This window comes from Triturus cristatus, chromosome 1_1 (assembly GCF_964204655.1).
Source record: "Triturus cristatus chromosome 1_1, aTriCri1.1, whole genome shotgun sequence".
Taxonomy (NCBI): domain Eukaryota; kingdom Metazoa; phylum Chordata; class Amphibia; order Caudata; family Salamandridae; genus Triturus; species Triturus cristatus.
Window position 1 is genome coordinate 1,055,614,208 of NC_140579.1, and position 25,507 is coordinate 1,055,639,714.

At 43.0% G+C, this 25,507-nt stretch overlaps 1 protein-coding gene across 1 annotated transcript in view; it reads right to left on the bottom strand.

Annotated features, from left to right (window-relative positions):
• SCUBE3 (signal peptide, CUB domain and EGF like domain containing 3) overlaps positions 1 to 25,507 on the bottom strand; it is a 1,455,403-nt gene that overhangs the window by 333,173 nt on the left and 1,096,723 nt on the right. The gene's annotated exons all lie outside the window — the stretch shown is intronic.

A 25,507-nucleotide genomic window follows, 5' to 3' on the forward strand; every position in this document is an offset into this window, starting at 1 on the left:
CTTCAAGGTCCAGGGACATCATATGATCTCCTTTGTCGAGAAGGTGTAGTATATCCTGGAGTGTCTCCATGCGGAAATATTGTTTCTTTAGAAATGTGTTTAACTTCCGCAGGTCGAGGATAGGACGCCAATCTCCTGAGGTTTTCCTGATAAGAAAGAAGTGAGAGTAGAAGCCCAATCCTTTTTGTAGTTTCAACACTACTTCTATTGCTCCCTTCTTCAGCATGATGATACCTGTCTCAGGAGTTGTTTTAAGTGGGAGGGAGGTGGTCCTGTTGGTTGGGTGTTTGGGGGTTTCTGGACGAACTTGAGGGTGTACCCCTCCGGAGATCTCATTGAGCACCCACTTGTAGGATGTTATCTCAGACCACTGATCAAGATGGTTCGAAATTCGACCTTCAATACTAGTTGGTGAAAAGTGGGGGTAGTCAGCACTAGATTTTGGTCACTGTTTCCTATTGAAGTCTCTGCCTCGGACAGCAAACTTTCCTCTGGTTGAATGCTTATATGCAGCTGCTGGTGGCTGTCTATATTGCTGCTGTTGAGAATACTGGGGACGGTATTGTGTCTACCTGGACTGATATTGTTGTCTGTAGGGTTGGTAACCGCCTCTAAAGGAGTAATCTCCTCTCCCTCTGGCTCCTTAAAAAGGTTGCTACCTATATTGTAGAGTCCCTCGAGACTTTGCTATATCCGTATATGCCTTGATGGACTTAAGTGCATCATCCACGTGCTTTCCAAACAATGATTCGCGGTCAGTGGACATGTCTAATATTTTACTTTGGATCTCTGGGCAGAAGGAACTGGATTTTAACTATCCTTGTCTGTGGAGAACAGCCACTCCTGCAAGTTGTCTAAATCCAGTAGAAGAAACATAAATGTCGATTTTATCTGCTGATATTCTTTCTGCCTCTTGTAGAATTTCCCGAGCTTCCTGATTGGCTTCTTCTGGTAGCATGTTTATGTAAGTGAACATATCCGACCACATTTGGCGGTTATAATGGCCTAAGGTAGCCAGGGAGTTTGCCGCTCTAACCGTCGTGGTTGTCATGGATGAGAATTTTTTCCTGACATTGTCAAGCCTACGACCATCCCTGTTTGGAGGAGTGGAAATTGGGGTGGACGGGTTCTTAGAGCAAAGTTGTGCCACCTGGGATACTACAGAGCCTGGTTTTGGCTGCCCAATCAGACACGTTAGAGAGTCATCAGGCGCTTTGTACTTTTTGTTCAATCTTGGGATGATTGTTGAAACTATAGCCAGGTTCTTCATGGCTTTAAGACCATCTGGCCAAATAAAATCAATAAAAGGGGTACTCCTCACAGATTTTTTTGTAGGTTCTTTAAAATGTAGAGGAAACAATCTGCTTGTTTGGTAAGAAATGGAAGCTCAAATTATTTAGCTGCTCTCTCCATTAAATTAGGGAAGCCGCCAGTGTCCTCTGGTGGAGAGTCTGCAGGTGCAGCTGCTGGTGGGGATGGAGTGGGAATGAGATAGTCATCCCACTCATTGGGAAATTAGGTATTGTCTCTTATTTTACCCTCTTCCCTGTCTTTGTCAGAAGAAGGAGCATCGTCAGCCGGGAAGTCAGGCAAGGTATGCCCTAACGTTTGTAGAGGAGTGACAGGTGTATCAAGTATTGCTAATGGCTGCAGTGTAGGGGTTTGTGAAAAGGGTGCAGGCTTTGATGTCTGTGGCATTGAAATCGCAGGCACAGATGGGGGAAACCTGCGGTAATAGTCTTGGAGCATACTTTGCAAATTGGTCACCTGAGACAAAGGCACCTGAAGGGAAGGTTCAACTTGGTCTTGCATTGAATACTCATCTTGGTGTTGCTCTGAGTGTTCTCTTGCAGATTAAAATTGCTCCTCATGTTGATACTGCTCGTCATCCTCATCGAAGTCCTGGTATTTGACCTGCAGTTGGGATGGGCTATGAGCCAACCCATGGAACCCTCGTTCTTCGGAATCATCATCCTCATCTAAGAGCTGTGCAGATGGGTAGGGCAATACCTTACTTGGTGAGGTGTGAGCTGGAAGAATTGTGTCTGCAGAAAATCTGTCCACTACAGGGATTAAAGACAATGGAGGAAATGCCAGCTTTGCCTTGGTTTTCGCTGTTGACGTTGTCGACTGGTCTGTAGTTGATAGTTTCTTCGTTGACTGCTTCATCGTTGTCGACTCCCACGTTGGCGGTATAATCGTCATTGGCATCAACAGGGTCAACATTGAAAAGTCCATTGACGACTGTATCAACGTAGATAAACCGGTTGTCGACTGTATTATCATCAACAAGACCATTGCCGACGGTATCATCCTTGATTGCGGCATCGGTGTCACATGGGAGTGCGCCAGCGAGGACTGTGCGGTCAAGGGGATTTTTGTCGACGGTAATTTGGAAAGGGAAGTCATCTGAGAAATCTTCGTTGACAGCTGATTTAGTATTGTTGTCGTTATGATCACTGTCTGATAGCGGTGAAGAGTAGACGATCATAGGGGATGATGCTGTGATAAACATTGACGTTGATGTTGTCACCATTACAGTAGATGCTCTCTTCGCCGAAGTAGTCGCCAGTGGTGCCGTTGTCGAAAAGAATACAAATGCAGAGTTTTATGCTTTCTTCAAGGATTTCATCGTCAACGTTAAAGACTGTGAAGCACGTTTGGGATGTGCTTCTTTCAGGGAAGACGTGGTAGGTTCAGAATGAACCTTTTCTGTGGTAATTGTCCCTTTTGTGAGAGAGAAGGAAGGTCCAGATGCCCCTTTGCGTGCCCTGAAGTGGTATGCTTTGCCTTTTTCATGGCCTTTGAAAGTGGCTCTGAGGAGACATTTCTTTAGATCTCTCTCTCTCTCTCTTGAGGGAAGTTGAAGTCTTTGAAGACTGATCACTATCTTACTCAGACAAAGGGCACTCCTTAGTTTTTAGCTTTTAAAGCCAAGCCACAGTAAAACTCTACCTTCCTGTTCTTTTAAGGTTTTCGGTGAAAAGGTGCAACAGATTTTGCAGTCTCTCACCTCATGCTCCGGATAGAGGCTATATATACATTCCTTATGTGGGTCATCCGAATGGAGCTTTTTCTATCCACAAGTGTCACAGGATTTGAATAATCCTCTTTTGGGGAGTTGGGACATGTTGTCCAGTCAGAATATGTAGGTAATAGGATAAAGTAATCCTCTGGAACTGAGAGAAAAACTAGTAGATTTAGCAGAGCTCAAAGAGACTCCCTTCACAGGACGGGCAGTAGAAAAATTGAGGGATTCAGCCTCTCCTGGGATTGTTCTAGAGGGTGCTGTCGTCTGATTGGCTAAAGTTTATAGTGTGGTCTTTTTTAAAAAAAAGAACATAGGTAAGCTATAAAACCTATGGTTCATTGCCATTCTATCTATTGTAGTAATGTACACTGCTATATTATAGAACTGTGTGACTCCCACTTCGATGACCGGGAATGATTCAAGCATGTGAATTTATGAAAGATCCTATAATGGAGAATCAGTGTTTACATCATCAGTGATAATCTCATGATAGAGATGCCACTTTTCCTTATAAAGTGAGAGGTCAAAAACATGAGATCTAAAGAAAGGAACATTAACCAGTAGCTGATCAGCAAGTAGACAAGTACAGAAAGAAACAACAGTCAAGAAACAAATAGCATGATAATTGAGTAGGAGACCTAAAACGTAAGCAAAGCCACATATAGAGAGATGGAAGAGAAGAATGTCAGTATGTGACACTGAAGCAACAAATGCAGTTAAGTGATAGACTTGGGTGAGTCAATGTCAGAGGAGACTAAGGGAACCTTGAGCAAGAAGCAATCACCACTGATAGATATTAGTCTTGGAACTACCAATGCAGCCAGTGAAGAGCATTGGTCACAGATAAAGAACAATAAATGACTGAAAGAATATAGCCAGTGACAATGACTAAAAAGTAACACGAAATACAGGCAATCATATCAGCCATGACAGATGAGCAGAAGACATACAGAAGTGATGTCAGCAACCCTGGAACAGGAGTTTCCTTCTTTCAAAAAGGTTTTTTAGTAACTGTAATCCAGTCCAGTATCCTATGACATTATTCTAAAGGTTTTCTCAAGGCAACGCTCCTTCTTGGGCACTATTCTGGGGAAGTTGTCACAGCAAGCCTAATATCCTGGGAAATGTATTCTGAGGCACGATAGAACTTTCCATAAAATCTACAAGCCAAGTGTGTTCACAGAATATTTCTCTCTAAAAGAAATGTGCAATGCTGTAATGGGCCACTATCCTAAAATATTCTGGGGCGTTACCCTTATGAAGTTGGGTACTATTAATACTATCAGCACAATATTGTGAGGCATTTTTCTGCATTTTAATGCATTTGACAGTTTCTGAAGTTAGAATTGCTGCCACAGTATTCACAAATTTCCTCGCACAGAATTCTGAGGAATTTTCATTATAGTTCAAGAATATTTACAAAATAATTCATTCCATATAGGTCAAAAATGAAAAGAAAATCAAAGTAAAAACAGCAAGTAAAAAGGTAAATAAACTGAAGTTGAATACAGAAGTAAAATAAAGAAACTGAATGAGACCTGAAGAAAATGAGTTACTTACCTGTAACTACAGTTCTCCAGTATTGGTATCTTTCATAGATTCACATGCTTGTATCATCCCCGTCGTCGTAGTGGGAGTCCCACGCTATATATATACACATAAGCAGTACAAAATTACCATAGGCTACCATGCAATGAACAGTCAGTGACACAGACTATGCACCTTCTTTTGTAAAAAGAACCAAAACCAATCAACAGCCAATCAGGCGACAGCACCCTCTAGAACAATCCCAAGAGAGGCTAGGTTCCTCAGATAGATTTTCCAGCACAAGTGTGCAAGTATAAACCTTAGAGAAGAAAGTGAGCCTCTCCAGTGAGGAGGGTGGGTCGCATGTGAATCTATGAAAGATACCAATACTGGAGAACCATAGTTACAGGTAAGTAACTCATTTTCTTCTCCAGTATTGGATCTTTCATAGATTCACATGCTTGTATCAGAGTAGCTGGCCGTTTCCTAAACATGTATGTTTATATCATTGTACATCACCTTTTATACCATAGAGGATGGTGGGCTATAAGAAACATGCGAAATCAGGAACATTCATAATGAAAGAATATTAAACACATAGATTGAGAAGAATAAAATAAAAAAACGCTGTATAACATTATACATACATATATATATATTCACTGAAAAAACCATAGGTTTCACACACGTTATAGTTAGGAATTAGCATTTAAAAAACCTTGCAAATTCACTTAAAAAACCATAGGTTTCACACATGTTATAGTTAGGTGGATATTTCACTCGTAAAAAACCAATGAAATTCCCCCGTTATAGTTAGTTGAGATAACTATAACTCGCGCGTTCGCCACTCTATCACAAGGATGATGTCATCAGTGATGTCATGAGTGATGCCACTGACCATGTCATGAGTGATGTAATATGTGACGTCATGAGCAGAGGATTGCGGGCGCGCGAGTTATAGTTATCTCAACTAACTATAACGGGGGAATTTCATTGGTTTTTTAAGTGAATATTATCTACTGGCGGTTGCCAGTAGATAGTTATAGTTACAACCTAGTTTCCATAGGAAATCTCAAAATTCTATTTAGAATAACTTTGGCGCCGGTTGACGAATCCTCGCAAAATTCAGTTTCAGTTTTTAACGTCTTTATTTCGAATATTCTTCATAAAAGACAAAATATTTACAAACATACGATAAAAAGCAGTATTACATAGTCAATAGCATTATATACAATTTAAAAATTAATTAAAACCTAGTTAAAACCTCAATTAAATCAAATGAATTCATAAAGACGATGAAAGAGGATTGTTATTATACAAATTCAGTTAAAAAGATACAGCATCAATACTGGACAAAGACACAATCTTGAAAGGTAACATACTAAATAGGTTGTTCATGGCGGTGTATTATAAACTATCCTAGACCTTAATAACCAAGCCCATCCTAGGAATTTGGCCATTCCGGTTGAAAGACATTCAGAGGTGTTAGTTCTTAAGATGAGTAGGGCTTCCCTGCTTGACCGGGTCTTTAATCTATTGCATATGGGTTTTAGCCACTTATGTCGAGGTTCATGATAGGCATTGCAAACAAACAAAAAATGACCTACTGTTTCTTTATGGTTAATGCAACATGGACAAAATGGGGTCACCGGCTTCTGCCAGCCACTGGTAAAGGCCCGTAATGGCAATGTACCTAAACGGAACTGAAAGTAAAGTTTCCTATCTATGGTTTTAACAATTATATCCCAAAAACACTCGGTGTAGGGGACTACTTTATGTTGCAGAAACAAACCAGTCAGGTTCGATTTCTCTGAGAGAGCAACGTGTTCATCCTTGACCATAGACCAAAAAAGAGATTTAAAATCTTTTTTAGAGGGAAAGATATGAGAGCCCGGCTCAGACCACAACTGGGGAAGGCCCATTCCAGAAAGAGTGTTTCTGATTGACTTGAACCAAAGGATTTCGCCTGCCCCTTGTTGTGATCTAACATCCTGAAGCTCTTGGGCGTACATGGCAAGTTCCGGTGTAGACCAAATTCGTCGCCATAACGCCACCAACCTATACTGTGCTTGATGTTTAAATGAGTGGAGCCCCATGTCCATCAAAAGTGATAGAGCTGGTGTTGATGGCGGAAGACTAACTAAATTTCGGAGGAATTTGTTTTGTATCCTGTCAAGGACAGCCAGGTCTACACAACCCCAAATATCCGCCCCATATAATATAGCAGAACTAATTTTTGCACTGTATATTTTAAGGGCGGGCAACACCCTTTTGGTCAAAGAGCTCCGCTGCTCCTTCACCAGACAGCCGGACAAGCGCATTAGTTTCAAGCTAAGCGCTGCTATTTGCTCTTTCCAGCGTAATCTATAGTCCATTGTAACACCGAGATAGGTCATAACTTCAACCTGTTCCACGCGTGACCCATTCATCATGACATTGCCCCTCTGTGGCTTTTTCTTCGTGAAGACCATAAACTTGGTTTTGGTAATGTTAATTTCTAGATCGTTCTCTTTGCAGAAATCCACAAATTTATCCATAGCTACCTGCAGACCCTTCTGGGTTTTGGCCAATATAAGCGTATCATCCGCGAATATTAAAAGGGGGAATTTACTCCCACCCAGAGATGGGGCATCAGTAGGAAATTCTGAGAGAAACTTAACCACTTGATTAATAAAAAGTATAAAAAGGGTAGGGGCCAGGACACAGCCCTGTCTCACCCCACGAGTCACAGGGAAGGTTTCTGTGACCTGGCCCTGGCGACCCCACCTAACTCTAGCAAAGTTTCCCTCATGCATCCTGATGGTAAGTTCTAGGAGCGCAGGTGGAACACCCATCTTTCTCAATGCAGCCCACATCTTTCCTCTGGGGACCAAATCAAACGCTGATTTGAGGTCCACAAATACAGCGTATATCATGCCACCTCTCAGGAACACAGTTTTCCAATAGATCATAACAAATCTTAGGATCTGGTCTACAGTGCTGATGTAAGCCCTAAAACCAGCTTGTGCTGGGGAGATAATGTCAACATCAGTCATCCAAGTGTCGATTTTTCCTAAGAGCATTCTGGCCACTACCTTTTGAAGGGCATCAATAAGACTAATTGGACGGTAGTTTCCTGCATTAGTTTTGTCCCCTTTTTTAAACACGGGCAGGATCTCTGCCCCTTTCCATGAATATGGGATCCGCATCCCTCTAGCTATCGCATTAGCTAGGGTGGTTATATACGGAACCCAATGCACCTGATCATACTTAAAAAGGTCCGCAGGGACGCAGTCCATACCGGGGGCCTTACCGTTCTGGACTTGTTTAAGAGCAGCTACGGTATCTAATTCTGTAAAGACAATATGGTCAAATGAAGGCACCGCAGTCTGAACACTGGCATCTTCCCAGGGGTGGGAGATCCGTACCGTGTTACTAAACTGCGTAGCGTAATGTTTGACCCATTGTTCTGCAGACACGTGGTTTACAGGTACTTTCGAGTCCCCAGTCCCGCCCCATCTCACAGCCTCCCAAAATTTTTGTTGGTTAGATGAAATACTTGCTTGGTATAGATCTAACCAGCGCTGTTCATCCCAGTTGGTTTTTGCCTCTTTGAGTACTTTCTTGTAGTTAACCCTAGCTAACCTAATATCATTGGCCGACTTAGATTTAATAGCAGCTATTAAGGTGCTATGGGCAAAACGACAAGATTTATCATACCATTTATTCTTGGTGGATTCTAGACCATTATTCCTACCTTTAGTGGGTTCATTAAAAAAAGCTTTTATCTTATTGAATAAAGACTCGTGGATCAACCCTATTTCTTCCAGGGAGGTGTCTTCATTGAGTATCGTTACCATCAAATTGGTGGCTACTAAGACTTCCACCGCAATCTTTTCTAACACGGTAGGGTTGTCTATAAGCCTAGTCCAGCGGACCCTTCTGCAATCATTTGATAGAACCGCCTCGGCTGTAACGGCGGTGGATGCAAAATCCATTCTGTAACCCTCGTTTAGTAATAATGTAATTGCCAGAGGGTTATGGTCACTTTCTGATCTTTGCACTACTTCCATATCCTTTAGGAGTTTCCAAAATTCTATCTTTATTAGGAAGTAGTCAATACGACTCGAGTACCTGGAATTGTCAAATGTGGCCTTTCCCATCAAATCAGATTTGGTTCTACCGTTAGCTGCATGCAGATCCCATTCAAGACAGAGGCCTAACCACTGCATTGCGGCCTCGGTAACCTTTTTAATAGGAGGGATGGATAATGGTGGAATATTCCAGATTTGGTCAGTTTCCCCATATCCTTCGTTGTCGAGATTGGGAAAGGGTTCAAAAGAACAGTTAAAATCACCTGCCACCATTGTACAAATATCGCTGGAAATGTTGTCTAGTAAGCAGTCTAAATCACTGACTGCTCTCATAGGCTTCCCACCAGGTTGCCCTCTTGCATATATATTGATCAGTGAAAAAACCTCTTTATTTTTACCAGACAATTTCAAAGCAAGAATATCACTACTTAATGTAGGAATATCTTTAATTGTAAAAGCTAGAGATTGCCTGATCCAAATGACCAGACCACCTGAGGGACGACCTTTTGGTCCTTTACAGGCTGGTTTGTAATAATTAAGATAGCCAACCCGAAAGGTGGCAGCGGTAGACCAGCTTTCCTGAAACATAATAACATCAAAAGAATCCACAAAAAAGCCCCAATCATCTTCAGACATTTTCCCTGTTAGTCCCGCTATGTTCCATGACAGGACTGAGAGAATATTACTTGCATCTTTCTGCAGGTTATTAGATGGAATCATAGTCTCCACTGGAACCAGAGGACTATATATGGGATTAGGAAGTGTTACCCCATCTACCTCCCCTTGTGAATTATCACTCTCCCCGGTTACAATCTCAGCCCTGGATGGAGGAATACAGTTAAAAGAACTCAATACGACTTCACTCAGCCCTGGAGTCGACAGTGAATTGTCAAGTCAATCCACACCTTCCAAGCCGGATAGCGGAGCAAACCGGTTTGTGAGTTGCGGATAAAACAAAGGATGGGCAGGAGTATCAAGGTGGAATCTCCCTCTTGGCCTGACATTTCTAGAGTGTAGGGATGGCGTTTGAGGACCGCTTGTACATAGAGCGGGATAGAAATAATTCAGCAACAAAGTTTGCACATCCCCAGCTCTTCCAAATCTAGGTTCCCTACTGATAAAATTGGCCACCCATGGTTCTCTAAAATTTATCACCACACAGTCTCCCTCGAGATCTTTTTTACCATAACCTATCCAGTCCACCCTTCTTACATTAAGAATTTCAGAATACGTATTGGGTGGGAGCGGGCGATTTTTATTAAGCCAAAATGTTACCTTATTATGGAGGTCCATGTGTGTTTCTCTTTTACCTTCGACTAAAGGGGCCACGCCAGTTAAGATGATGGTATAAGGCTGTGACTCCGGAGGAAGATTAACACAGTGTTTCCTCGGGATTGGTTTAAAATATGGTCGGAGGGTTTGATCATGACTGCTAGGTGTTTTCTTGGCCTGGGGTTGTTTATCGGCCTTCTGTCTAGGTGTGACCCCCGAGATAACTGTTTTCTTGGGGGCCGATACAGATGTTGGCTGCGTGGCTTTTGACATAGTGGGTCCCGCTTTTAAACTTGACACCCCTACTTTTTTATTCACCAGATTGGATTTCAATGGTGATGGGGCAGTGGCGGGCACGCCTTTGGGGGTTAAACTAGTTAGCGTTCTATTTACAGATGCTATATTCTCTTTAAGCAACCTATCCAAGGAATCCATTTTTACATTCAGTAGTCTTGTCCTTTCTAATAGTGGTAAGAGCAAGGATTTTATTAATAACTCTATCTTGGCCAGGAATATGCCTTCTGCAATATTAACGGTGGTATTATGATCTTCAAATTGACCCGCCGTGTTAGTATTAGGCAACCGAATAGGAGGGTCAATAGTGCTTCCCACCCCCTCATTGTGTTTGTCTAGGTCGGGAAGATCTAGCCGTTTACGTTTCCCAGGATTGTGTGAAGGTGAAAGATGTAACATAGGGGGGGAGATCACTTGCTCTTTACTAAAGTTTAAATTAGGTGAGTCCGAGAGACCTGATTTCTCTCTAGACTGGTCTAACAAGATGGTAGTCCCGCTGTTTAGTATGTTATCATGAGCAGTAATAAATGAGCTATCTTGACCCACCACCACCAACTTCACTGTTTGGGTCTCGGGGGCAGTTACAAGCACTGGATCAATATTATCAGCATTGCTAACAGTATCTACAAAGGAAAGCGAAATAGGGGAAACTGCCTCATTAATTTTCCCAAGAGAAGATCGTTTACCTGTGATAATATCTAATGATAAGCGTTTTTCAACTATAGCAATTTCTTTCTCCAATATTGCAGTAGAGCGTTTAAAAAACTGGTCAATAGTACCCGTAAAAGTGCCATTAGAAGTAGAGACCTGGACTTGCCTCTTTTTTCCAGATCTTAGGGTCATCTTCGAATAAACAGGTAACCCAATTAGATCCACAAGGAGTGTCTATAGGTGGAGGACAAATGTTAGGAAGGTGGCCCGGCCCGGCCTCCTTTGGCCTCTGATGGCCACAGATGGCGCGCCCTCTGCCCGGGCTCAGCCCGGCGCCGCCCGCGCGCGTCCCGCGACGCGGGGGGAGCCGCCGATTTTAAAGCGCCTCCGGGCGCGCAATCTGCAGGAAGGGGGCGTGGCAGTGAAGGATGACGGGAGCTGTAGTCTCCCCCCACCGCGGCCCTCGATGTCGTCAGGGCAGCGGGGGAGACAAACAGCGTGGGTGCCCCGCAAAAGGACCGCCTCTCAGAGCCTCCGGTAGGTGCCTGGCCTGGGTAGAGACCGATGCTGGCGTAAGAACAGGTATCCCCCGCTCCACCGAGGGAGCCGCCGATTTTAAAGCGCCTCCGGGCGCGCAATCTGCAGGAAGGGGGCGTGGCAGTGAAGGATGACGGGAGCTGTAGTCTCCCCCCACCGCGGCCCTCGATGTCGTCAGGGCAGCGGGGGAGACAAACAGCGTGGGTGCCCCGCAAAAGGACCGCCTCTCAGAGCCTCCGGTAGGTGCCTGGCCTGGGTAGAGACCGATGCTGGCGTATGAACAGGTATCCCCCGCTCCACCGAGGGAGCCGCCGATTTTAAAGCGCCTCCGGGCACGCAATCTGCAGGAAGGGGGCGTGGCAGTGAAGGATGACGGGAGCTGTAGTCTCCCCCCACCGCGGCCCTCGATGTCGTCAGGGCAGCGGGGGAGACAAACAGCGTGGGTGCCCCGCAAAAGGACCGCCTCTCAGAGCCTCCGGTAGGTGCCTGGCCTGGGTAGAGACCGATGCTGGCGTAAGAACAGGTATCCCCTCATTTGAGATGTCATCAGTGATGTCATGAGTGATGTCACTGACCATGTCATGAGTGATGTAATATGTGACGTCACCAGTAGTGCATTGCGGGCGCGCGAGTTATAGTTAGCTGAACTAACTATAACGGGGGAATTTCATTGGTTTTTTACGAGTGAAATGTCCAGCTAACTATAACATGTGTGAAACCTTTGGTTTTTTCATTGTATTTCTAAGGTTTTTTAAATGCTAATTCCTAACTATAACGTGTGTGAAACCCATGGTTTTTTCAGTGAATTTCAAAGGTTTTTTAAATGCTAATTCCTAACTATAACGTGTGTGAAACCCATGGTTTTTTCAGTGAATTTGCAAGGTTTTTTAAATGCTAATTTTTTTTTTTTCTTCTTTTTTTTTTTTACATATTTTTATTTTAATTTTCTATCCTTTTTTAAAGACTATGGGTAAATTTTTAAAATTCTACAATATGTTTTTATTTTACATTTTTTATAAAATAAACAGGTAAAATTTATTAGCAATACATTTTTTCCTTTTTTTTAATTTTTTTTTAGTGCGCGTACGGTAAGCTTACGGTAAGCGTACGGTTTACGCAATGTCCGTGATTTATCTACGCTGTTTGCGTAAAGTTACGCAATTTGCGTAGCCGCGCGTACTCCGCGTGGGGCGCGTACGCGTGTACGCTACACGCGCACGTTACGCGGAAGTGTCGGGGAGTGACTGTTATGCACATGCGCGCGAGCGCGTGTCTTTTTTACGCGCATGCGTACTTTTGCCGTAAGCGTACCGTAAGCGTACGGTGGGTTATGTGATCATGAAACACAACTTTTGATTGGTTGAAACTACTTTCAGTTCTAGAACTCTCCTACACCACACCCATTCCCCTCATTTCTGCTTGTGATCCCTTAGGAGAAGGAGCTGGGTTGTCTTTGTGATACGATGGCAGAACAGCAGAGCTCTTCTGAGAGTGAGGCTAGCAGCACTACCTTGAGGCAGAGAGCGAGGAAACAAAAGACCTCTTACGTATGGGAGTATTTTACTTTTCCAGAAGGCCAGCAAAAGGTAAATGCACCCTTAGTGACTTGCAAGCTGTGTAAGCGTGTACTTTCAAGAGGGAATCCTGACAGGAAGTATTCCTTTGGGAATCACACCATGATGAGACACCTTAAGGATGTACACAGAAGGACACATGCTCGACTTACTGAAGGTAACCCTTCAGTAAATCAACCAAGCACATCCACAGCAGCTCAGCCTGGACCATCATCTGCAGGGCCGAGTCCTTCTTCTGCAGGTCAGGTGAGCCCTTCATCTGTGGGGGGAGCATCTCCTTTTTCTGGTCCTCTGGAAATTAACCCTCGGTTTGCGAGGGTTGAAGTACGGTGCGCCACTTGTCATGATCTAATTACTTATAGGGAGACCAGTATTTCCCTAGTGAACAGTAAAATAGATCAGCACACTTGTCGTACCATCTAATATTCCCAATCTTTCTTTCCTCTGTCCCTGCATGAACACAACGGCTCTTTTAAGAGCCAACCTTACCTTTCATCTATTTTTTATATATGTTTTTAAAACTTTTTTGGGATTTTTTTTTTACCGTACGCGTACGGTACGCGTAATTATTATTTTTTTTTTTAAAAACACTAAAGATCAATTATCACATTACAAGGTCCTTGAGAGACTACAAAGAAAAACTGAAAATGTGATTGTGGAGAAGTGGAAAAAAGGGACCATGATATTTTTGACTTACCATACCCACTCAAAAAAATATTTATTCATTTAAAAAATTTTTTAATTGCTTTAAAAATGGTTCTAGTTTTCGAAAATGATCTATCTCAATCTGAAAAAAAAGAAAAAAGTATTAATATTTAATAAAACATTTTATAATACAGTACACATTTACATATTTTTCAAAAAATATTTTTGCCTTTTTTTGCTGTTTTCAAAACGAAATTTCTTTGCCAATTTGAAAGCACACTTACTACTCTTTTTTTTTGGCAAGTGATAATCACTTTTACAGACTGACACATTTTGAATCCACTTTTCAGATTCTTTAATTCCTATTTGCACACAGAGTCATGTTTTCACATTAGTCACAAAACGAAATTTCTTTGCCAATTTGAAAGCACACTTACTACTCTTTTTTTTTGGCAAGTGATAATCACTTTTACAGACTGACACATTTTGAATCCACTTTTCAGATTCTTTAATTCCTATTTGCACACAGAGTCATGTTTTCACATTAGTCACAAAACGAAATTTCTTTGCCAATTTGAAAGCACACTTACTGCTCTTTTTTTTGGCAAGTGATAAACACTTTTACAGACTGACACATTATGAATCCACTTTTCAGATTTTTTAAAAAGCACATGTCCAAACTGCTTTTTCAGACCAGCACCATTTGTAACCTGGGTGACTGCCTACACTCCAGCAAGGGCAACCAGCCTTAGTGATGCTGAATGTATTTGCATTACTGACTGAAACCTCAAACCCCACTCGCTTGTGAATACTGTGCATGATTCCACATAGTAAGCAGCTGGGTGTGTGCTAAGAGTCTGCTTCTGCACCAAAAAATGGCTCCCCCTTTCCATCTAATGCAACTGTGAAATCACCAGAGCAATACGCAATAAATCTCTGCCTGTAATTCCTCTTTGCACACAGAGTCATGTTTTCACATTAGTCACAAAACGAAATTTCTTTGCCAATTTGAAAGCACACTTACTGCTCTTTTTTTTGGCAAGTGATAAACACTTTTACAGACTGACACATTATGAATCCACTTTTCAGATTTCTTAAAAAGCACATGTCCAAACTGCTTTTTCAGACCAGCACCATTTGTAACTTGGGTGACTGCCTACACTCCAGCAAGGGCAAACAGCCTTAGTGATGCTGAATGTATTTGCATTACTGAGTCCAACCTCAAACCCTTAAACTATTCTTTTTTTATACCAGTACACCTTAATTTATTGTGAAAACATAGTCCATATTATTTTACTTGTTCCTCACATTTAAATTTCTCCCAAAACAGAAAATAATAAACACAACTTCAACAAAAAGAATTGCATTTCTATTATTCATTTCTTAATTTACCATATACATCCCCTCTCAAACTCTAAACTCACCTTTAAAATTAGTTAGTTGTGAAAGAAATGTGGCACTCAAACAGCAGATTATCAGAGCCAGGATCTCTGTTCTTTACACCTCTCTCCTCTCAGCAGAACAAGATAATGGCAAACTTTCCCTCTCTTTTTCCACATATATACATGTTAATTTCAAATCTCAGTGCTTCCCCCTTTTTTTCAAATGTAATCACACATTTCTATTGGTTGAAAACCAACCCTTTTCCAAAAGTACCCTTCCCCCAACTTGACTTCTGCCTAGTACCCTTCCCCCAACTTGACTTCTGCCTGCTACCATAGCAACAGCTCATGGAACACTGCTGTGTGGAGTTAGGTCAGAAGTTCGCCAAACAATGTTTCAATTCCACAGAGCAAGAGTGCTTGACTTTTCAAACCTAACAGCAAATCCATAGTACTGTTCTTTGGTAACACATTTTTCTGTACCAATACAAAACATGCTTCTATTAATTTACACATACAGCCTAGTTTTTATTCTAGAATGGTATGAAACAGCCAATCAGTTCTTTTTTGTATGCCTCCATTTCCAAACTGTCTTTCATTTCTTTTTACCATTCTACTGAATTACACCTCCTGAGTGCATCCAGTTCTCCTTTGAAGATGTTCACAGTGTGGATTGTAGGGCACAGCTATGTCTTCTGGAGTGAAAAGTTTGCAGAGAAAACAGGTATGGTGAGAGACCTTGCTTTGCCAAATGTAGACATTAAATGGATTGGTCAGAGAGGGTTAAAGTGGCACCAATTGATGCCATTGGTGAAATCCTTCATGCAAATCCAACACCCTGACCTCATAATAGTGCACTGTGGTGGCAATGACCTAGGCACTTTGACTGGGGTAGGTCTGGAAATGCTTATGAAGGACACCTTTGCACAACTGTTTTCACTTTTCCCTAAAACTGCCTTTGTGTTTTCTAACATATGCCAAAGGCAAAAATGGAACTGGTCCAATCATTTCTGTCCGCAGATTGACAAAGCAAGAAAGCACGTCAACAAATCTGTTTCTGCTTTCCTCCGTGACTATGGTATGGGTTCCATTTACCACAACAACTTGCGTTACGACATGCAAGACATTTATAGAGGAGATGGTGTGCACTTCAATGATGAAGGGAACAGAGTCTTCCTCTTGAACCTTAGACTCTGCATCGGTACTTACTTGTAGGTACCACTAAAAAATCACTTCATAAACACAACGGCTCTTTTTAGAGCCCCCTAATATCTAAACACTTAAATCTGCATTTCATTTTTTTTTTTATTTTTTTTTTACCGTACGCTTACCGTACGCGTACCCCGTGATTTTTTTTAAAATCAATAAATGTTTTCTTTGTACTTTTCTGTCCTTCTTTGACCCCCTTACAAATGTTAGGGGGTCTGTAACTCTCCTCCTTGCCCCCTTTTCTTGTTATCACTCTTTTTTTTCTGAGTGAAACACACGAAATGGCGGCCGCCGCTTCCTGGTTTCGACCGATTCGAATGTTTACTAAGATCTAAGAGCCAATCAGAATCGCGCTCGCGCACGCCACCGTACGCGTACGGTAAGCGTACCGTAAGCGCACCGTAAGCTGGCTCAGATATATATATTGATTTAAAGGCTATTTTCTCAGAATCTACTGAACAGATTTACACCAAACCTACAAAAGGCACTTCCTTGACCTGAGGACTACCTCTCTGCCAAATTTCTAGTAATTCTGTTCAGCCGTTCGGGCTGTAGCCCTGTCTAAAGGTCCTATGGAAAAATGCATGGGAAAAACGCGTTTTGGGACCCCCCTTTTATCTCAGCCCCCGCTTGACGAATCCCCCCGAGACTTTCAGGGAAGGAGCGGAGCGTAGCGCCCCACCTATTTTGAAAAATTCGCGGGGATTCGTCGACCGGCGCCAAAGTTATTCAAAATAGAATGTTGCGGATTTCCTATGGAAACGTGGTCCTAACTATAACTACCTACTGGCGACCGCCAGTAGGTAATATATATATATCGATATATATATATATATTTTAGATAACAAAAAATACCTCTACGTATAGAGGCCTACCTTATTGAAACAGATGGCGCAGGACTGCCTGTCCCACCGCTGCTTCGCTGTAAGATGCCATGTCCAGGCAGTAGTGCTGCGTGAAGGTATGAGCATTCTACCAGGTAGCGGCATGGCAAATCTTGTCTAGAGGGACACCAGCAAAGAGAGCAGCAGCAGAAGATACTACTCTTGTGGACTGTGCCTTGGTCTTGGTGTTAAGGGGTTTACCCGCTTTCACATGACATAGTTGAATAGTAGAAGCAATCCAACGTGCGACAGTCCTTTTGTAACAGCAGATCCTAGCTAAACAGGTCTATAGGATACTAGGAGTTGATCTGTTCTGCGTAGATTCTTAGTTCTTTGCAAAAAGAATTTAAGGCACCTCTTTACATCTAAAGAGTGAAGAGACTTCTCTGCTGGAGATGAAGGATGCAGGAAAAAGGTGCGTAGAATTACTGGCTCATTGAGGTGAAACTGGGATGGCACCTTTGGTATAAATTCAGGATTTGTTCGCAACATTACAAAATCCTCTGTGAAACATAAGAAAGGTTCCTTGATGGTGAAGGCCTGGATTTCATTCACTCTTCTAGCTGATGTGAGCACGAGAAGCAAAGCTACTTTCCATGAGAGACATTTGAGCTCTGATTTGTGGATTGGCTCAAAAGGCGGCTTCATTAATTGTGACAAGACTATATTCAGGCGCCATTCAGGAGGAGGAGGCCTGATAGGAGGAAAAGTTCTGAAAAGGCCTTTCATAAACTGTTTGATGATGCGAGCAGAGCAATGAAAAGAGGTATCCGATGTTCGTCTGTATCGAGAGATAGCTGCATAATGTACTCTTATTGAAGCATAAGCAAGACCTGACCTTGCCAGGGATAAAAGTTAAGGCAGGATTTTTTCTGGGGTAGAGTCAAAAGGGTGAATACTATTGCGATGGCAAGAAGAGCAGAAACGTTTCCATTTCAGTCTATACGTTTTTGACTTCGATTCAGCTCTTGCCTTCCACAAAATAAATTTACAGTCTTGAGGAATGTCAAAATCTTTGTACGCATTGTGCTCATGTTCCAGGCATGCAATTGCAGAGAAGCTGGATGAGGATGCAGGATCTGTCCCTTGTTCATCGTCCCCGAAACCGGTCCTAGGATGCGGGAAGGGTATGCCCAGACGTGGGTCCCGTGCTCACTACGCCACTGGAGTCAAGCTACCCTGGCTGAAGAGGGGTGAAACCCCGAAACCGGTCCTAGGATGCTTGATTCCGGTCCAGGGAAGACATGGCTTGGCAGTTCGGGCGGGACTGTTCCCATGAGGCACAGGGTCAAGACTGCTTTGCATATGGCCATGTCTGAACTGGGGTGGCGTGGTGAGCAAAATAACGATAGATTAAACCCAGACCTGTGACTGGGGGTGACTGTTTTGCCAATGTGCAACATTCCGTCCATCATCTTGTGTGTTTTCCTTGTTCATCGTCAACAATGTGAGTGATGGAGGAATGCGATAAGGACTGGACTGCGATAGCAGGAAAAGCTCTATGAACCAGTGCTGACGAGGCCAACGTGGGGCAATGAGGATGAGTTGGCACGGTTCCCTCTTCATTTTCATCAACACTCTGGAGATTAGAGGATATGGGGGAAAAGCGTCCGCAAAGATCCCTGACCATCTGATCGAAAACGCATTACCCCATGATCCTGGCTGAGGATTCCTGCTGGCATAGAACCGTCATTTCTGGTTCTCCTGAGATGCAAATAGTTCTAGGTTGGGTGTTCCCCATTTTTGAAATATGCGGTTGAGAATCGTTTGGTTCAGTTCCCATTCGTGGTTCGATAGAGTTAACCTGCTCAATGTGTCTGCTAGGTTGTTCGTTATTCCTGGGAGATGCTCCACTTTGATGGTTATCTGGTGCTGTAATGCCCATTCCCATATCTTCTGAGCTTCCCTAGATAGAACCGGGGCTCTCGTCCCTCCCTGCTTGTTGAGGTAATGCATGCAGGTAGTGTTGTCCGTGCGTATGAGGACTGAGGATGCTTTTATCCTTGGGAGGAATGATTGAAGGGCTAGAGAAATTACCCGCAGTTCCAGAAAATTGATATGCACTTTGGAGAGAGAGAGAGACTCCATCTGCCACTTATTTGCAGGTCTTCCAGATGGGCTCCCCAGCCTTCCAAAGATGCGTCTGTTGTCAGAACAAAATCTGGAAGAGAAGAAAGGAATGACTGTCCCAGAGAGAGAGAGATTGTGAGGAGATTGCCACCAAAGAAGTGCCTCTTTCATTTTCGGAGTTATCCGAACTATGCCGTCGAATGATCCTGATATCTGAAGCCATTGGGCGTCCAATTGCTCTTGACATGGTCTCATTCTCAGCTGAGCATGAGGAACCATGAGAATGGCGGAAGACAACATCCCGAGAAAGGATTTGAGGAGACGAACAGAAGCGCACCTTCTTCTGTGAAGGTCGTGAGCCAGAGACAAAATGGCGTTTATTCTTTCCGTTGATAAGTATACCCTGTTTTGTAGAGTGTCTATCAGTGCTCCTAGGAACGTTAACCTCTGAGAAGGAGCTAGAATAGATTTGTGGAGATTGACTGCCAGACCCAGAGAACGGAACAGTTCCTGGCAGAAAGTGATGTCTTCTGAAGCCTGACAAAGAGAGGGAATTTTTACCAGCCAATCGTCAAGGTATGGGAAGACTTGTAAGCCTTTCAGTCTCAGGAATGCTGCCAGTGGGGCAAGGCAGTTGGTAAAAACCCGTGGAGCTGAGCGAAGGCCAAATGGAAGGACCATGAACTGATAATGCGTGCATGCCACTGTGAACCGTAGAAATTTGCGATGTTTGTGGTGAATCGGGATATGGAAGTAAGCATCTTCCAGATCCAGGCTCGTTAAAAAATCCGAATGGTTCAAAAGCTGTAAAATCTCTTGAAGAGTGATCATGCGAAAGGATTTCTTCAACAGGTATTTGTTGAGTTTTCTGAGGTCTAAAATGGGATGCCAATGCCCCGTTCTCTTTTTTTTTTATGAGGAAAAGAGAGTAAAATCCCTTCCCTTTCTGAAAACGTGGAACAAGCTCTATTGCTCCTTTTTGCAGCATTATCAAAGCCTCCGTCTATAATAAGTGGAGATGATGAGTTGTCGATTTTTGGGGAGGATGATGAGGTGGCGTTGTGGTATATTCTAGGATATGGCCATACCTTATTATATCTAGGATCCATTTGTCGGATGTTATATTTTCCCATTGGTCCAAGAAAAAGGAGAGAGGGACTTTCATTTTGGAAGTCAAAGGAGCGGTAGACGGTGAAGCATCGTCACTGCTTACGGCCTGTGTCTCTAGATTGAACCTGTTGTTTTCTCCTAGGCTGTCTGGAATAAGCAGCCTGTGGTGATGCTAGATGTTGTTGCTGCTGATAAGTCGGTCTGTATGAGGTGTATGATTGAGGTTGGTACCTTTGATAGCCTCCTCGAAAGGAATATTTTCCTCTGCCCCGCGCTCCACAAAATAGGGTTTTCCTGTATTGTAGCGCTCCTAGAGCCCTAGCAGTGTCTGTATCTGTTTTTATGGCCTCCAAAGCATCAGCAACATGCTTGCTGAATAGTGACTCGCCATCAAAAGGCATATCCAAAATTTTTCCTTGTACTTCAGGGCAGAACATGGTTGCCTTTAGCCAACCCTGGCGTCTCAAAACAGCCGCTCCAGCCAGCTGGCGGAAACCCAAAGACGCAATATCCATGGATGCGTCTATGATCTCAGAGGTCGACCTTTCTCCTTCAAGAAGGATTTTCCTTGCATCCATCTTTTTGTCCTCCGGAATTAGTTCTAAAAATTGGGCAATATCTGACCACATCTGCAGATTGTTAGGGTAAAGGAGAACGGTTCAGAGATCCCGAATCCGGATATGAATCCCTAGATTTCTGGAGGAACTTTGCTCAAGGCTCTGGACATTTTCAGCCTCGAAAGAACAAGTGGGGACGGGGTTGTGAGCATATGTTCCTCCTTTTCAAAGGTGTGTATTCCGGTCAATAGGGTAATTCCTTATTTGAATGCAATACAATACAAGTAGATTTGAGTGAGAATAGCTCTTTTTTATCCACCACTTGATTAAGTCCATTTCACTCATTATACATTTTTCATAGAAAACGTTGTTAAGGAAAGAGAACAGCCGACACGTGTTTAACCCTGTGTGGCGGGTAGAGCCAGGGCTTTCTCAAGGCTAGCCATATCGTTCCAGCAAACATTGTCTCAACGTTTAATTTGCACATTTCCAAGATTGTAACAGAACATTGTTTTTATAGCATCCAAATTTCAAAGTAGATCCAGGGTCGTCTCACGTCTAGTCCCCGGTTGAATCCGCTGCGTACCTGGCTAGAATCCCAATAGCGTTTGCAGCTCCAACAGTTGCCCCTGATGTGGTCATAAATCTCTTTCCAATATTATCTAAGCGCCTCCCGTCTTTGTCAGGTGGAGCAGTGACAAGCGTTAGAGGATTCCTCGATCTCCGCTGCGCAGCCTGTGAGATGACAGAATCAGGTTTAGGATGACTTTTAAGGCACGCTGGCGCATCGTCCGGAGCCTTGTATTTTTTGTCAATTCTAGGCAAAACCGGAAAAACAGTGGCTGGTGTTTTCATCACTTTCACTCCTTCCTCCCATATGTGATCAACGATAGGGATAGATCTAATCTACTTCCTAGCTGTGTCTTTAAAATCATAAAAAAAGCAATCTGTTTGCTTTACTGAAAGAAATAGTTGGAAGCGTGCTGCTGCTCTCTCAATTAAATCATGAAAGCCACCGATTGAGGAGAAGGAGAAGCTGGTTTAGATATGACAATCATCCCAATCATCTCTTGTTTGAGCGTCCTTCTGAGGAGGCATATCTTCAATGTCACCTTCATCAGAGGTATCTGGATGCAGCTGTGGTACACTAGTATCTCCTCTTGGGGACGGTACAGATACCGATACAAAAGTATGAGGTGGTATATTGACTGGCGGTGGAGGTTGAGAAGCAGCAGTCAGTGGTGGCTGCGGAGGTGAAGGAACAGGAGCCAAAGGAAAACGTGTACGATAGTCTCGTAAAAATCCTCCAGATCTCGAATCATTGCAACAGGCATGTAAACCGTAGGTTCGGAGACTGGCTCCATGTATTGCATCTTTGCTTGTGGAGGAGAATAGTCTCGTTGATAGTATTCACCATAGTCCTCATCATCATCTTCCTGATACTTCACATGTAATTGTGATGGACTATCTGCTTGTGCAAAAAATTTTTCATCATCATCAGATTCCTCCAGGAATGTTGAAGGAGGCAAAAGGAGAAATAATTGCCTGGTTCTGCAAAATTTGTCTCGTCGACGGTGTTATCTACGAGAAAGTCGACAGTGGATATAATGGTGTAAGCTGAAGAGAAGATGGTCACTTGCTACCAGGCGTAGTGTAGAACGACTTCGTCGACGGTAAAGGTGTCTGCATCATCGACGAGGACATGAATGAACCAGATACAGCCATCGTCGGTATCGTCAACGAGATCATCGTCGCCATGGCCGTAGATGTAGCCGTCGACGGAACCACCGTCGTCAACGGGATGGCCATCGTCGACGAGACCCCCGTCGTCGACGAGGACGCCGACCAAAAAGTTGCAGTCTTCGTCGTCGATGTTGTCCACCTGAAGCGTTGTCAATGGGATCGTCATCGAAACCGTCGTCGGCGATGGAGATTTCTTCGTCGACGATGAAGGAGAAACTTGCTTTGGAGATGATTTTCTCGCCAACGAAGCCTTAGAAACTAACGCTGTAGACGGTAAATGTTTCTTTAGAGACAGATATCTTCATGGACTGGTAAGAAGAATATTTGTCTTTGTCTTTTTTAAGGCTTTTCTCCTCAGAAGGAAATGTTGTCTTTTCTTTTTATGAGGTACTTTCTTCCTCATTGTGAGATTTCTTTGATGTCTTCTTTCTTGAAACCTCAGGAGAATCAAGATAACTTTCTCTCCTCTTAGGTGTTTCTCTAGATGTCAATGAGGTAGAGCTCTCCTCATCCTCATCAGAGAACATCAGATTTTGCATTAATTTTTTTAAGCCAAATCAGTAGTTTACCCTCTCTATCTTTGAGGGTCTTAGTAGAAAAGGTTCTGCATATTTTACAATCTTTTTCCTTATGTTGAGGGTAAAGGCAGTAGATGCAGTCCTTATGTGGGTCTTCTGAATGCAGCCTCTTTTTTTCACATGATCCACACAACCTAAAGAGACCTTTCTTAGAAGATTCAGACATGCTTGAAGAAATATTGTCAGAAATTTGAAGAAACATAGAAAAACTGAGCAGAGCTCAGGGAGACTCCCTTTCACACGACGTGCGGTATAAAATCGGAGGAACCTAGCCTCTCTTGGGATTGTTCTAAAGGGTGCTGTTGCCTGATTGGCTGTTGATTGGTTTTGGTTCTTTTTACAAAAGAATGTGGATAGGCTATAGCACTGACTGTTCATTGCATGGTAGCCTACGGTAATTTTGTACTGCTTATGTATATATATACCGTGGGACTCCCACTACAACAACGGGGATGATACAAGCATGTGAATCTATGAAAGATCCAATACTGGAGAATATTAGTTTTTCATTGCGGCCACCTCTGACAACTTCTGTGCTTAAAATCCACAGTAACTTTGTGACTAGATGATTCTAAAGACATATACTTAAAATGAGAGCCCAGCAGAGCCATTCAACCTGTAATAAATGGGGTGGGCCTCTTTCTCTGAAGACTGGCCTGTTAGGATGTCATGGGTGAAGCCCCGAAACATTGGAAAGACGACATCACGTTAGTAACAAAGATTATAACCTGAACACAAGTCCATCTGCCAGCTTTGTTAGTGTGCCTTATATCAAGGTGGTGTGTATGTGAATGAAGGGTATGAAAAGTTGCAACCCTCTTTTGAAATGCATAGTATGCATGAAATTGCTGGGGAAAGGCGAAGACAAAGAGTGGTGCATGATAAAGCTTTTGATCAACTAACAGCCCTTGTCAGGTCCTGTTTCCTACTCTCATTAGCTGAGGATACTGTCTGGCACACTCATGATAAGGATAACGCACTGCAACGTCAGCCATGTCAAACTGCCTGCAGTCTCAGTCTAGGCAATGGTGCAATGTATGAGCCTCATGGGAAGAAAGCTGAAGCCTGCATAGGTTACCATATGTTATAAAGAGAGCTTGGAATATCCTATGTATCTATCACTGAGTGAACAAAAGCAGCACGCAGCCCAGTCTTTTAATGGTGCATTTTTGGATATCAACTGGTTCATTAGGCAATCTGATTTTTAGGTATCATCTGTGACAGCACATGCGCTCTTTTCTATTGAGAGAAATTGTTTACAAGAAGGGGTTTGGAAGCCCACCCATTGCTTCCCATTCATTGGCTTCATTGCATTGCATGCCCGCATCATTTCCCCTTCTGCGAGAGATATTGTTTAGTAGAAGGGGCTTGGTGCCCACCCATTGCACATGTTGGCTTCACATCCTCTTCTTTTGTTGGAGCATGGCCCAAGGACTGATTGTTTCATCTTGATTAGGGTCCTTCTGCTGCTGGCACTGTGATTGAGGTGCTATTTTCATTTTTTATTATCTTCCCCTGTCTTCCTTGTTGCTTATTCCCTCTCATTCCTTACCCTTCCTTGTCCTTGTTCCTTCTTCCCTACCATCCCCGCTGTCTGTGTTGTTTCTTTCCTCACATGCCTCACCCTTCTGTTATCCTGTTGCTTCTTCCTGTCCATTCCCTACCCTTCTGTTGTCCTTTTTGCCTATTCCCTCCTACCCACCACTCTTCCCTTGACAGTGGTGCCCTCCACTTGCACCTGCCACAAGAAAACAAGGCAATATGAGGTGACCGGCGCTGGCTACATCATATTGCTTTTTTAGCTACTGTTCATGCATCAAAGTGCTGTTTTTAACTTTTAGCCATGCTGCACAGCAGCCACACTGCTCTAAAACATGTCATTGACAATGCCATTAGCTCTCACATAGGCGAGACCTATGGGTCTTGTCAATGCTTTGCTATTCATCTGGCCATTCCATTTGATGAAATATGTGTATTGAAAGTGCCTAGCTGTGACTGAGTGTGCAGTTTATGTTAAGTAAACAATCTTTTAGTGAAGCAGTAGGCACAAGGCACAAGAGTATGCACAAGAAGAAAGGCAGGAGTAGACATTGTAAAATGTGAACCATTGGCTTATATTTTTTCTTTTAATTCTTTTCCGGCTATGTGAGAGTAGCTATGAGACCGTGAAAACTCTAGGAGATTTGGATTGATATATTTCTTATATTTTATGTCACTGTGGCAAAGTGGATGATATTTGAGAATAGATGTGTGTACATCTTTTCCTCTTGCATTGAAGTTAAAATAAAATTGTAGGCACCACTCTACCATGTAGGGGCATAAAAGTTACAGAAGATTTATATTTCTATGAACAAAGTTTTTCAGGAAGCA